Source organism: Pseudorca crassidens, chromosome 16 (genome assembly GCF_039906515.1).
Source record: "Pseudorca crassidens isolate mPseCra1 chromosome 16, mPseCra1.hap1, whole genome shotgun sequence".
Lineage (NCBI taxonomy): Eukaryota > Metazoa > Chordata > Mammalia > Artiodactyla > Delphinidae > Pseudorca > Pseudorca crassidens.
The window spans coordinates 46,324,809-46,338,671 of record NC_090311.1 but is presented as its reverse complement, the minus strand read 5'-3'; the positions used below and the strand labels follow the sequence as shown (position 1 = coordinate 46,338,671).

The 13,863-nt window shown below is 47.8% G+C and overlaps 1 protein-coding gene and 1 long non-coding RNA gene across 4 annotated transcripts in view; one reads left to right on the top strand and one right to left on the bottom strand.

Moving 5' to 3' along the window:
- C16H10orf71 (chromosome 16 C10orf71 homolog) overlaps positions 1-13,863 on the top strand; it is a 61,295-nt gene that overhangs the window by 21,665 nt on the left and 25,767 nt on the right. Inside the window, exon 1 of one of the 3 annotated variants that reach the window (XM_067710240.1) lies at positions 11,863-11,987. The exons of 1 other annotated variant lie outside the window; for it this stretch is intronic. The gene's annotated coding sequence lies outside the window, so the exon portion shown is untranslated. Of the gene's footprint in view, positions 1-11,862; positions 11,988-13,863 lie in introns of those variants that run through there. One more of the 3 variants, XM_067710239.1, reaches the window with a different exon arrangement.
- LOC137209079 (uncharacterized) lies at positions 8,803-13,664 on the bottom strand. Its single transcript, XR_010935887.1, has 3 exons — positions 13,531-13,664; positions 10,897-11,971; positions 8,803-10,587 (listed from the first exon to the last, which is right to left on the bottom strand). It is a non-coding gene; the product is annotated as an uncharacterized lncRNA (long non-coding RNA).

The following is a 13,863-nucleotide window of genomic DNA, read 5'->3' as shown; positions in this document are numbered from 1 at the left end:
TCATCTGGGGTTGCTTGTTTCAAAACAAAACAGATGCTTTGGACCCCAACCCAGACTTACCGAATTAGAAGTTCCAAGTGAGAGGCCTGGTAATCTGTGTTGGAACCAGCCTCCATGCTGGTCTTACCATCAGAGGTGATTGGGAAACACTGCAGCTAGTTCCAGATTGCAAACATGTTATGTGAAGGCAAACGGCCCATGTCCCCCCCCGAATGGAGATGTGGATAATCAGTGACAGGTTCTTTTCCACAAGGAAGAGGTATCCCCGAGCCTAGTAATGAATACGCTGTAAGGTCTGGAAACAAGGCTTCAGGGGTTTCTGATGGCATCAGGACAAGTGACAAAGAAGACCTGAAGTGGACTTCAGTGCGGTCCTCATCACCAGCACCAGGAGAAACCTGCCCAAAGCAAGGCACTCATCCACTTCTACGCAGGCAGCTATGTCCCATCTCTGGCCCCTAAGGATCCCGTACCAAGGAAACAATAGCACAACTTGAAGTCGTGGTTCCCAGCCTGGTTGCACATCAGAATCACATGGGAAGCTTTGTAACCCTCCTCTATGTATGGCTGAGCTTTGCCCCAGACCAATGAACTCGGAAGTGTGCGGGGTAGGATGCAGCCTCGCTATGTTTAATGTTCCACAGATTATCACAGTGCACAGCTGGCGCTGTATTAAAGGGAAGACACCACCACAGTTTGCACACCTTCCCAGGATCTTGAATAGATAGTTGGACATCCATGTTTACAGCAGCACTATTCACAATAGCCAAAAGGTAGAAACAACCCAAGTGTACGCTGAAGGATGAATGGATAAATAAAATGTGATAAAATGGAATAATATTCAGCCTTAAAAAGGAAGGAAATTCTGATAAATGCTCCAACATGGATGAACCTCGAGGACATGATGCTAAGTGAAATAAGCCAGTCACAAAAAGACTGGATGATTCCACTTACATGAGGTACCTAGAGTGGACAGTCATAGAGACAAAAAGTAGCATGGTGGTCGCCAGGGGCTGGGGGAAAGGGAATGGGATATTGTTTAATAAGTACAGAGTTTCAGTTTGGGATGTTGAAAATGTTTTGGAGATGGATGGTGGTGATAGTTGCACAATAATGTGAATGTACTTAACGCCACAGAATTGTACACTTACCAATACACTTACAACTTTTAGAAATCACAACATTAAAAAAAAAACCCACCATTTTGTAGAAACAAGTAGGGTCTCCTCCACAATAAAGTAGATTGTTTCTGAACCAAATGTAAGAGTCAGGGCTCTTGCTAAGGGAAGCAGGACAGGCATGTGTCCGTTTTCAAAACATCTCCTACCAAAGGCACCAGAGAACCCAAGGAACATACCACTCCCTTCCCAAACACAGAAATAGCCTGCTACGGAGAACATGTAAGTGAAGAACGTTGGTCACGGAAGTTCATGTATCAATGCTGGGTACACGTTTACAGTGGTGTTGCATTCATCGACCCCTTAGTGCTCTCATTCATTCATTTTCTCTTTCACTGTATAAATGGCGCCCAGGCACGGTGGGTGGGGGCGGGGACAGGGAGAAGCCTGAGAGCCCAACCTACAGGCTCTACCTTGGCAAGCTCCCAACCCAGGAGGTCCTTTGAGGGAGAAGCAGCCCGGTGTGGGGTAAGACAGAAGAAGATGGGAAGGGGGAACTAGGGAGAGGAGAGGCCCAGACCTTCCACAGGCTGTTTTGGGGGTGGGGCAGAGGGAGGAAGCTTCCTGCGGGACCTTGTCTAGGATCTGGCTTCCGGGAAGCCTGAGGCTGTGTCGGCTTCCCGCTGCAGCCCCTGCGCTGGCACAGAGACCCAGCCTAAGTTGCCCTGTGACATGTCAGAGTAGGGGCTACTTTTGCAGGAAGTACAAAAGAACAGCACAGTCTGGGCTTGAGTTACAAATGTGAGTGGGTTACAAATGCAGAGGAAGCTGTCCACACCTACTGCCCTGGGGGGCCCAGAGGAGGCCACAGCCCTGCCCGCCGCTGGGTTCTGAGATGCCTCACTCCTAGGAGGAGGCATTTGGGGTGGACAGCCCCTCTGCAGTCCCATCTCTCTTCCAAGCCAGCGATGGATGGCTTTCATTTCATTCTGACTGAACTGCGAGGCTAAACTGGGCCCAATTTCCGATCAGCGTCATTTCTCTCAGGCTTGCTCTCAGGGAAGACAAAATCCGTTCAGCTCCCGCCTGCTCCCCTGTGAGAAGCACTGAGCTCCCCATGGCAGCAAGACGGCAGCTCTGGAGGGGAGAGCCTCATTTTATGTGGATCAGTGACTGGCTTACTGTAGGTGCTTAATAAATATTCAATCATAATAATCTTAATTACTGGATTACATCATGTCTGTCTTAAGGTAGGATATAAATAAATAATGCCATAATAATATAATGAGGCTCTAACAGAGGGCTGCTCAGTTTGAGTTCCCACTTCTATGCAGGCGGTTTTAATAAATTTGGGTGGATTTCATATTTCATGAAGACATATCTGCTCACAGCAGGTAAATGTTTCTGAAGATGAGCCTTATTTAGTATTAATGCCGGCAGAACACTTCCTGGTTTCCTAGTTTATGTGCTCTTCAAGGTTTAATTCAACTCAACGTGACACCCAGTTCTGTGAGTGTTCGAGGGTGTCTGGTGGCAAGGAGGGTGGTGACCAGAGTGTTTGGGGTCCGGCACCCCAGCTGGCTTTAGGGGAGTAGTCGAGACACATCAGCTATCCCTCTCCAACACAGCCTAAGCCATCCCCTGCTCAGAATGGAGTCGCAAACAGTCCTGACAGGTTATGTAAATGATAAAGTTGGCTGGTGGCCAGCAGGATGGCGTGTGCCCTGTCTGAAGGGGCAGCCCTCCTCGGCCCCAGCTCCTGCAATCCAGTGGTGCCCGACCTTCCATTAAAAAGAGCCAGAAATGCCATTGTCACCCCCAAATCTCCCAAATTTTAAAGGCTGCTAACCAATCCAAATTCTTTTAGAGCAAAAGCCTCCTGCAGCCTTTTGGGTCCCATCGGACTACAGACGGCACTAGGTGACTGGGCTCTGGAGCTGAGAGCAAGGGATGTTCAAGGAAGGGAGTGTGCTGGTTCCTCCAAGAAAGCCAGAGAAGAGCCAGAAAGCCCCTGGTGGAATTGTTGGGCACCCCAGGTCTGACACCAGCTCTGTTATCTGCTGGACTCGCTGTGTGCCTTCCATAAGTCGCCAAGACCCCACTCCCTCTTCAGGAAAGTGGAGGATGAGAAGCCTGCTGAACCCTCCTCGGAGGGCTGCACGGAGAGCCAACGCCCCCTAAAGGGGTGGTGAGCCCTCTGCATGCCAGGCGGTACCATTCATGCCAACAGAACTCCAACTAGTAGATGCCCATGAAGTTGTGCAAAAGCCTCGCTGCTCTATGCATCTGGGTTTCTGGAAGCCTCTGGAAGCTTCTGGAAGCAGAGCTAGTCTTGGGGAGTTGGAACCCAAACGTCAGATAGTGAACCTGGAGGGGAGATGGTGACTTGCAGAGCTGCTCATCTCAGAGTGTACAGTCTGGCTCTGTCCCAGCCTCCCAAGCCTCCTGAGCCAGTCCTGGTCCCACTGTGGGTATCTGCTTCCTGCTCTGTGCTCTAAAACCAGACAGGAGAATGCAAAAGAACCTCCTCTGATGGAGCCAAGGGGCGGGGATGGGTCTTGACACCCTCCATTCCTCCTAAGGAAGCCAGAGCTCTGATGGGATTGAAGGTACATGAGCTGGGCAGCACCCCCTACCCGTGGTTGTGAGTTCACCCTCCTCCCCCCTCCCTCTGGAGGCCCGAGGTGACCCTCTGCAGCAAAAGCAATGCCTATAAAGGGACCTTCACACGTGCAAGTGTCCAAGAAGCAGCTTTTGTCCCAGACACGGTCATCACGTCACAGCAGTGGCCACTGGAGAGTGACTCCCCAGCCCTTGGGAGAGAGTAGACAGCTCCGGGCTTTCTAGAGAAACTTCCCCTGCACTGAGTTATTTTTAACCCCCATCCCATACATCCATTCCAGGGGAGTTAACATCACTGGTGAAATTAACCACGCACCTCGGCCAGGTGAAGGTGGTTCCAGCAGGGTGTGTGGGGCGAGGGAACGGAAAGTGTTTCACTAAAACTCTGGACTCAGGTTTCCCTGCAAGTTGGTCCAACGATAATCTCTTGTCAAAAGTAGAAACAGGTTTCTTCACCCTGATGCAAATCATCTCCATGAAAAATGCACTATCATTAAAAAAAAAAAAATCAACACATGCATGTATTCTGCTTATGAAACAATATTTGTTGGTTTTAGGTATCCTTTTACCTAATGCTTGGTGATATATTATTTGAGAACTTTTTTTCCCACAACTACATTTTTACAGTTTTTAAAAAACTTTTCCATGACTATGTACACATTTTTACATTAATATATAAACTCCATTTTTTACTTGGTTACTTAACACTCTTCCATCAATATTTCTTCTATTTTAATGTCTTAATTTTTAAGTGTAGCCTTAGTCAACCAAACTCTAAAATTGGACGTTCGTTTCTGATGCTTCGTGTACCTGCCAATATTTGTAGAGTTGTTGGCCTCTCTGAAGCCACTTTAGATCAGATAACCCTAAGTGAGGTTACGAGACAGACTGGAGTCTGAGGGACGGGCCAGGCAGGCCCAGGTGCCACCTCCTCGGCCATGTGTCCCTAGGGACAGTCTCAGGTCTCGCCTTGGCTCCAGCAGAGCCTGCCAGTGTCCTCTGGCTCCCTGCTGAGTCTCTCTCCTTCCCGGGAGCTCCCATATCCCCATCAGCTCGCTCTGACCCTCATTCTCTCCTTCCTACCACAGGGAATTTTCTATTTTTTTAAATTATGGAACATTTCAAATGTATACAAAGGTTCAGAAGATAGTGTAACAAGTGCCTAGCTTCAAAAATCCTGTTTCATATACTCCAATCCATTTCCCCATATACTGCATCACTCAGAAATAAGTCCCAGATGTCATATTTCATTCATAAATATTAGTGTAGGTCTTGCTAAATAATAAAGCTGCTTTTGTCAAATACCGTTATCACATCTAAAACATTAGCAGTAGTCCCTGAATATCATCAAATACCCAGGCAGCGTTCATATTGGCCAAGCTGTCTTATACATGTTGGCTACGGATGGTTTGTTGGAATTAAGATCGAATGAGGGTCTGTGTGTGGCATTTAATCACTGTGTCTCTTTGGTGTCTTTTAATCAATCGGTCCCACCTACTTTGATTTCAATGGCTTATTTGTTAAAGAGATTGGTCACTTGTCCTGTAGAGTTTTCCACACCGCAGATTTTGCTGATTGCTTCCTCATGGTGTCATTTAACAGTTTCCTCTGTCCCTTTTATTCCTATAATCTGGTAGTTAAATCCAGAGTTAGAGGCTTGTTCTGATTTAGGTTTGGTTTTCTGTAAGAACACTTCATGGGTGTTGTGTGTTTTTACAGGAGGCCCCTTGGGGATCATTGTCTTGGTCATTATTTGTCAGGGGTTTGAAAAATGATAATGTCCTAGTTCTACCCTTCCTTCTTTATTAGAGAAACTCTCCTTCGTTCATCACTTGGCTCTTTGGACTCTTTGGTATAGTTCATACAGGAAAGTCAGGTGAAGTACTTGACCCTGTTCAGCTTTTCAGAAGGATGAAGCTGCTCTCTACATCCTCCAAGGAGACAACAGAGGGTTGTTTAAGTCGTTTTGTTTTGTTTTGTTTCAGAATCATTATGAACTCATGAGTTCAAATATATTCAGTGTTTCAATCTATTGTGGATTTTATTTGTACTGATGTAAACTGCTCCATCTGTTGCTGGTGGAAACTCTTCAAAGTCAGCTCCTTACTTGTTTTGATATCAACCCAGCCATCTTACTTAGGCTGCCTGCCTTTGGTGTGACAAGAGGTTTCAGACTCTTCTTACACATTTTCTGCTCCAGATAAGAGAATGTTTGTTCTTTTTAATGAGAGTTCATATTCAGAGACAAAAATCTTGGTACAAAGGCGAGTCATCGTTATGATGTTACTGTTTTTAGGTCTTTTCAACAGGAAATGCTTTTCTTTTTTTAAAAGAAAGTATGTCTTGATTTTACAATTTTGTATATTTGATTTTACACTTTTGTATATTTGATTTTATACAATCTCTTTACTTTATATTGATATCAAATATACAGGTACTGAGTTTTACTTACCGTGTTGATTTTATATCTGCAGCTCTTTTCTCTAACAGTAAAAAAAAAATCTTGCTTTCTTATGACATTAACATACTTCCTAGTTCACTTTATCTATATCTATCTACATTTCTGAGAACGACTTAAGATTTTACTGTACAGTTAATTTTATGTTCAGGTATATCCTACTTATGAATGTTAAGACAAACTAACGTATTTTAAAATCATTTGAAATAATTCCCCTTTGTGAAATTATGCCCCCTACATATTAGGTTCATTTGTCTCATTTCATTGTCAATTTTTAGGGCCTGATTTTTTTAACTTTTGGTTTGGTTTAGTTTGATAATTAGGTAAGGGGCTGGCATGGCTTCACATCAAATCTACCAAACAAGGCAGACCCTGAGAAGTCTAGCTCTTACTCCCATTCCCACACCTGTGCCCTCCTGTCCCCAGAGGTAACTATTTCAGTTTGGGGTTTATTCTCTTATTATTTTCCTTTAATATAAGAAAATACATATAAATGCACACACATTTGTATCTTCTACTGCTTGAGTAAATGGTAACATACATAAGATACCATGTTTCTCCCTCTTGCCCTGGGAATTGCTCCTTACAAGCATGGAGAGATGCCCTTTGTCCCTTTCTACAACTGTGTAGTACTCCACTGGGGTGTCTCCCCTCACCACCTCCTCAGCCCCAAGCTCCCAGATTTTACAATCACTGCAGACCTGCTCTTGCCCACCTACCAACCCTGATATAGGCAAGGCAATCAGAATTATAACAGAATAGCTTCATCGGCCTGCTGTACCCATTCATGTGTAGCTCCCTGTGCTAGGCACTTGCCTCATCCCCTTTAACGTTTGCAGCAGTCCTCTGAAGTAAGTAGCAAATGCAAGTTTGAAGAAATCAAATCACATGCCCAAGGTCACACAGCTGCTGATCTGGGAACAGAACCCTTACATCCCCGAGGCCAAAATCTACATTCTTGGCTGTTTCGCCTCTCAGACCCTCCTGGCTGTGCCTCCAGAAGTTCTGTGTGGCTCTGCCAAGCACCAAACAGAGAAGGAGTAGAAATGGATCTACCCGGCATCTGTGACCCACACCAAACGCTTCTGGGAGGCAAGACCTCAGAGAGGCAGCAGGACAGGATGGGAGCCTGCTTGAGCTGAACGAATCCCTGAATCCAAGCCCCAGCCTCACCTTCTCCTGGTTCTGTGACCTTGGGCCATTTATTTACCTCCTTGTGGTACAGCTCTCTTACCTGTAAAGCTAACTCAGAGATGCAATGAGGATGAAGGGGGAGGATGAGTGAGAAGACACCCAGCAGTGCCTGAGGCACAGTGAGCGCTCAGTAGATATTTGTTGAATCAACTTGAATAGGAAGCAGCTCTTGAGCAGCCGCTCCCAGGGAATCATCTATAGCAAGACTGGAAGGGCAGAGCCAACCCAGCTCATCCACAGCAGGTGTGTTTTCTTCTCCAAGTGCGGTCCTTGGACCAGCAACATAAGCATCATCTGGAAACTTGCTAGAAATGCACATTCTGAGGGAAGGCCCCAGCGATCTGTGTTTTCACCAGGCCTCCAGGTGATTCAAGAACCACCGCTCAGAGAAAATCTCAGCAACTTGAGTCCATAATGACAGGGAGAGGGGTGAGGCAGTAAGGAACCTAACCTCCAGAGTTACCCCCTTCATTCACTAGCACATAGTGGGTGCAGAGGAGAACAAGGAAGATAAAGTTTGGAAGTCTCACTGCAGCTTGCATTCTGGGGAAGATGTAGACAGAGCATAAACCCAGGACCAAAGAACTGAGATGGTTTCTGTTAATGATCAGTGCCATGAAGGATATAAACAAGGTGGCATGACAGAGGCTGAGGGTCTTTAGATGGGATGGTCAGCTCTCTCTGAGGAAGTGACCCCTGAGCTGCCGTTTGAATGGGGAGAAGGAAGCAGCATATAAAGATAGGGGCAGAGCACTCCAAACACCGGGTCAGCAGCTGCAAAGGTCCTGGGGCAGGACAGAACTACATACATGAAGAGGAGCTAGGAGGCAAGGGTGGCTGGAGCCAGTGTAAGTAGTGATCCTTACCTTGTTCCTTTTCTGAGGTCAGAATAGTCACACTACCCCTGTGCCAGAAGTGAAGGCAGGACAGACAAGAGCCTTCTTCTCCAGGTGCTGCTGGGGGGAAGGGAGCAGGCAATGCCTGGGTGTGCAGAACGGCAAGAGGGCTCACTTGAGTGGGCTTTGGACCCCGGCGCTGCCTCAGATCCAGGCTGCTCTGTGTGATCCCTCCATTGCCTCTCTGCACCGTAGGGAGAAGCAGTTCTTCCAGGAAGGCCCTGCTTCCGTGGCATCTTAATGATTATGGCACCAGGGGAAGAAGAAACGCAGTCTGGGGAGACTGGGACACCGGACTTTGAGACCAGCTCTGCAACCAACTACATAATTTTGGGCAAGGGATTTCACCTCTTTGACCTTGTTCTGCATCTGGAAATAGAGATGGGCATGGCTTCCTCCCAGGATGGTTGGAGGGATCAAAATACACACAGTGTACAAGACAGCTAGCCCAGCATCCAGTGGGCGCTTGAAAAAGAGAAGCTAACACCATTTTCTTCTTCAGTAGCAGAAAGTTTAATTTCTTCAGATCCAGTATTTTACAGATAATGGTAGAAGCAAGTAGGAATGACAATACTAGTGATCTAAGAATACAAAATTCCTGTCTGAACTCAGAGCAGTTGATGATGGAGAAGCTGAGACATTTCCACCATGAGCACATCAGCCCTGACCCCAGGAACGGACTGGCCTCACGGGGCACTGAGGCCTCATGGCAGTGAGGGAGAGGGCCTGTGACCAGGAGAAGAGCTAGCCCAGCACTGTCCTAGAGGAACACATGTGTCATTTAAAATTTGCTGGTAGCCACATGAAAAATGTAACAAGAAACTCGTGAAAACGATCTTAACAGTATATTTTATTAAAGCCGAAATATTCAATGTGTTACCATTTCAACACAGATTCAATACAATACTCAATACAGAATAGGACGAAGAAAATATTTTACGTTCTTTTTTTTTTCTACTAAGTCTTTGAAATCCAGCGTGTATTTGACACTTACAGCACGTCTCAGTTCAGACCAGCTAGGTTTCCAGCGCTCATTAGCCACACGTGGTTGGTGGTGACGGAAGTGGACAGAGTGGCTCAGGGGTCTGCACACGAGGCCCCTGAGCCGATTCCGTCCCGCCCCTGACTTTGTACAGCCATAGGAGCTAAGCATGGTCTTTACATGTTTAAATAGTTGGGGGTGGGGGAGAATCAAAACCAGAACGTTTTGTGATATGTGAAAATGATACGAAATTCAAATCTCTGTGTCCATAAGTAAGGTTTGATTGGAACGCAGCCACCTCTTCATCTACAGAGCATCTCTGACTGCTTTTCACAGCTGAGTGGAGCAGTCCTGACAAAGACAATCTGACCCACGAAGCTAAAAACGTGTACTCTCTAGCCTTTTACAGAAAAAGTTTCCTGGCCCGTGCTGCAGGGAGTAGAGCACACCTCCCCCAGCCCCTCCTGACTCATTTCCAGATCCCTCCGTGGGGAGAGATGACTCACGGACACTCCAGATGCACTGGTGGCCATTGTCCCAGCTGGTCACAGTCATTTTGTTGGTGTTTGGGAGTATTTTAATAAGGTGGATTGACTTCGTTTCCCAGCACAGGTTCTGTTTCTTTCATTTACATCTGTCATTATGAAGTCCTAAGCTAAGAGTCCTGAAGGAAAGGCTTCAAGGAGGGCCTCCAGACTGGGTAGCCCTCAGTTGACTTTGACAGCCACCAATCTGGCACCAGGTTGGTCAGATGGGGTGCGCAGCAGCCCTAAGGAAGGGGCCTCAGTGACCTGGGCCAGTGGGCTGTTTTCTAGCTGCGAGTTGCAAACAGGGCGCCCCAAATAAATCCAGCCCCTCTGAGCTAGGCACCGGATGTGCGTTACCATGCACATCCCTTCCCAAAGGCACTAACTCAGAGCTCCTGGTAAGGGGATCCATCTGAAGGAGGGGTCCGATTAATCAGCCCCTCAGCACGTGAGAAGTGTCGTCCTGCAGTGACACCCCATTCTGCCATCAGCCCTGAGGACAGCCTTTTACTGTGCTGACAGGTACAGAATCTCCTCAGTTCCCATAACAAAGCAGTAGCGAAAGAGGTGCCCTGGCCAGACTTTACTCTCTCCCCAGGGAGACACAGGAGAACAGGTGGATGGAAAGAGGCCATGTTCCCTGGACTTAGTGTGGGAGAGTGTTTTGTTAGGGAGGGTGAAACAGAGACGTATAGTCCAGACAGGCTGGAGAGCGAACCCTCATCTGTATCCTCAGTGCCAACATGAGCTGCGTGACATCCAGAACGTCTGCGAGCCTCCGTTTTCTCATCTGGAAAGAGGGGGCATGAACAGTCATCACAGATAGCGAGAAAAGAAATCAGACAGAGCCTGGCAACGTAATGACTGCTCAGGAAATATCGGTTCCCCCTCTCTTATCTTCCCCTAGCTCCCCGACGGGAAGCAATTCATGGGGTTAGAGCAAAATGGTACTGGCCCCTAAGATAGAGTGTACGGTGTGTAGGTTAACTTACGTAAGGACTCAGAACAGAGTAGGGCACAGAGTAAAGGTTCTGTATGTGTTTACCGGCATGACTATTTTGTTGTTATTATTATTATTAAGCCTGGGAAATGCACCAACCTCCTGAAGACGTTTATGGAAACAACTCCTAAAGAAGGCCGAGCAGTGGTGAAGAGACCTCTCACAAGCAGCTCAACAAAACCACGTTGCAAGCGTGGAAGAATCAGAGGAGTTGCCTCGTGTTATTTGCAGGGATGTGAACTTCAAACACCCAGCACCAGAAACTGGCCTGAAGGACCCATTCTACGTTGCCCTCCTTTCCAGCTTTTGAATGTTTCTAATTAGTACAGAGGCAGAACAGAGCAGATCTGCCACAGAATTAAATTAGCCAGCATCACGCACGTCCAGGCGAGAGCAAGGCCATTTTCACCCACGCCGTCAGGCAGCTGGGCAGCTCCCACGATGCTCCAGAGGTTCTGCGGAGAGTCAGAGCCAGTGAAGTCACTGCAAGGGGGGACACTGTAGCACGCCGCCTGAGGACAGCTTTATTTACGCTCTTGCAGAATGTACAAGCGGGTCTTGTTTTTCTGGACGGTGAGGGAGCCGGCTCACATAGCGTTCGTGATGCTACATTTAGAATTGTGTCTTCATTCACATTCTTTCCGTGCAGCTCACAGCTCCTGGACTGGAAGAGAGTGGTCACTTTGCCTGGGCCCATCCCCCGGAAAGATGCCAGCTCTGGCTCATGCAGACCCTGAGCTCCTGGTGGAGCTTGGGCTGAGTTCGCTGGCTGTGTTTTGTGCCTGCGGTGGTCCATGCCAGTGCCCCACCAGGAGCGAGGCACACGGGGTGTCCGTGGCACGGGGCAGGTGGAGGCACATTCTGGGAGAAATCAGATTCTGCCGCGGTCAGCTGTGGTCAGGCTAGGTGGATACTCTTGGGCCAAGCTCTGAGGCTGCTCCCAGGACAGCATCTTGCCAGGTCAACTGTGTTTTACTGTTCTCTCCCGACCCCTCCTGCTGACGTCGTTGACAAAGCTGCCAGCTGCAGCCCTGCCCCCTGAAAGTTCTCTGGACCATCCTTACGGTTTTCTTGTCTCAATCAGTCACTTCAAGCAAACACCATCAGCGCCTGACACACAGCAAAGCTCACCGCTTCTAGGATCCTAAGCCAGACATGAGGTCATGTTCTCCACCTGTGAAGAATTAAAAGTAAGCTGGGGAAGAAATGCTGCGAGGAGCGGGAGGAAAGGAAGTGAGGAAAATCAGGGGCCATGCTGAATCATTTCAGCTCAGGTTACCTGCGCCCCAAGGCAAACTCCTCCATAAAATGGGATCTAGTAATGCAACTGTTCCTAAAATCTGGAACAAAATGACTTGGGTCAAAGCAGATAACATACGAACTGGCTATAAATTTATTTCAACATGTAATCGGGAAAAAAATTAGAGCATCAAATCCATGATTTCTTAGGTATTGCTGTTGACCGAAAAGCTCTGTTTTTTTAAAAAGTAAGTCAATTTAAATTCTCTTTATAGAAAGATAAGTAAACAATAGTACAGATGGTTGAAGATGTGGCAAAAATCATGAAAAAAATACCAAGTAAATAACTACCATTTGAGAAGCTTTGCAATATAGAAGCGTATCCGTGTACATGAGCTCATTTGATCTTCAACCCCACAGAACACAGGCAATCTGTCCATCTTAGAGACGAGTAAACTGAGGCACAGAGAGGTTAAGTGATTTGGCTGGTGTCAAATAGCTAGGAAATACAAGGGGCCAGGGCTCCAAATTCTATGTTTTGCTTTTGTTTTGTTTGTTTTGTTTAATGCTGGCTCATCTCTCAGATTGATCTACCAGTTTGGCTAGTGTTGATTCTGACAAGCAGCGGGGGTAGGTGGGGTGGGTAGAATCAAGGGGTTCACTTTGGGTCTCCCTCAAACCACCTCTGAGTGCTGATCAGTGAGCAGGTGTCCCCACCGCCAGGTCCTAAGTTCTTAGGGCAAAAGGTAAGTTTTGAGGCTTCCAGGAGGAGGAGGGGCCGGCTGCTCTTGCTGGTTGGAGGTCTGAACCCTCCATCTACAGGGCAACAAGGAGCTGTTCTTTCTAACTTGTTTGAACTGAAGTGCATAGACCCAGCTCCCTGGGACCCTGGCCACTGGTGGGTTCAAGGCTGGAGGTGGTGCCAGGCCTTGCGTTGGGGCTAGAACTGAGGTTGCTGGCTGTGAGGAGCCCCTGGGGGTAGGCAGGGCAGTCCACAAATAGATATGGAGGTTCAATACGATACAGACTTCCAAGGGCTTTGGGCATCTCGAAGAGCGGAGCACCTGTCTGGGACTGGGCGCCTCTGCCTTCCCAGGCCATGGGGCAGGGGAGCATGAGAAAGGATCTTGAGAAGAAAGAAAACAAACAAACAAAACCTCTTGCATTAAAACTCTTGTGCTCCTGGTAATGAGTGGACTCTTCCGGGGTCTACTCGGAGAGGGTAAAGACGGCATCCAGGAGCTGGCCCAGCATGAGCAAAGGCAAATGTCTGGGGGTCTGCAGGCAGTTTGGAGAGCAGGTGACCCCAGGCCAAGGCAGGAAGTGGCCATTGGGAAGGCCGATGTAAGCCCACCTTGGAGCTGTGGAGGGACCAGCCCCTCCCAGAGATGGAGAGGAGAGCTCTAACCTGGCAGAAAGGGGTCGGTCCACTGGCACTTGGACCTTGCAAACAACCAGACCTGCCATGGCCAGGCTCATCAAGTGGGCACTTACCTTGCCTCTTCTCTGATTATTTAATATGCTTCTGCAACTGTCACCCTGAAACCCCAGGCTGGCCTTCCCCCAGCCTGCAGCTGGGCGTGTTATTTTGCTCCAAAAGCACAGCCCAGTAAGGCTCCTTACTCGAGGAATGCAGGCTGTGGTCCTCGGAGCCGATGATGAAACGGGCTATTTCTGCCCCGGGGCATCAGCAGGCCTCCAGGCGCTGGCTCCAATGCACACAATTTCATGTTTTTAATGTTTCCCTAAACAAACGTTTTCCTTCGCAACTCGGGATATTTTTATTTGGATCTCAGTGCTGGAATCGTTTTAAAAACCATTCTGGAT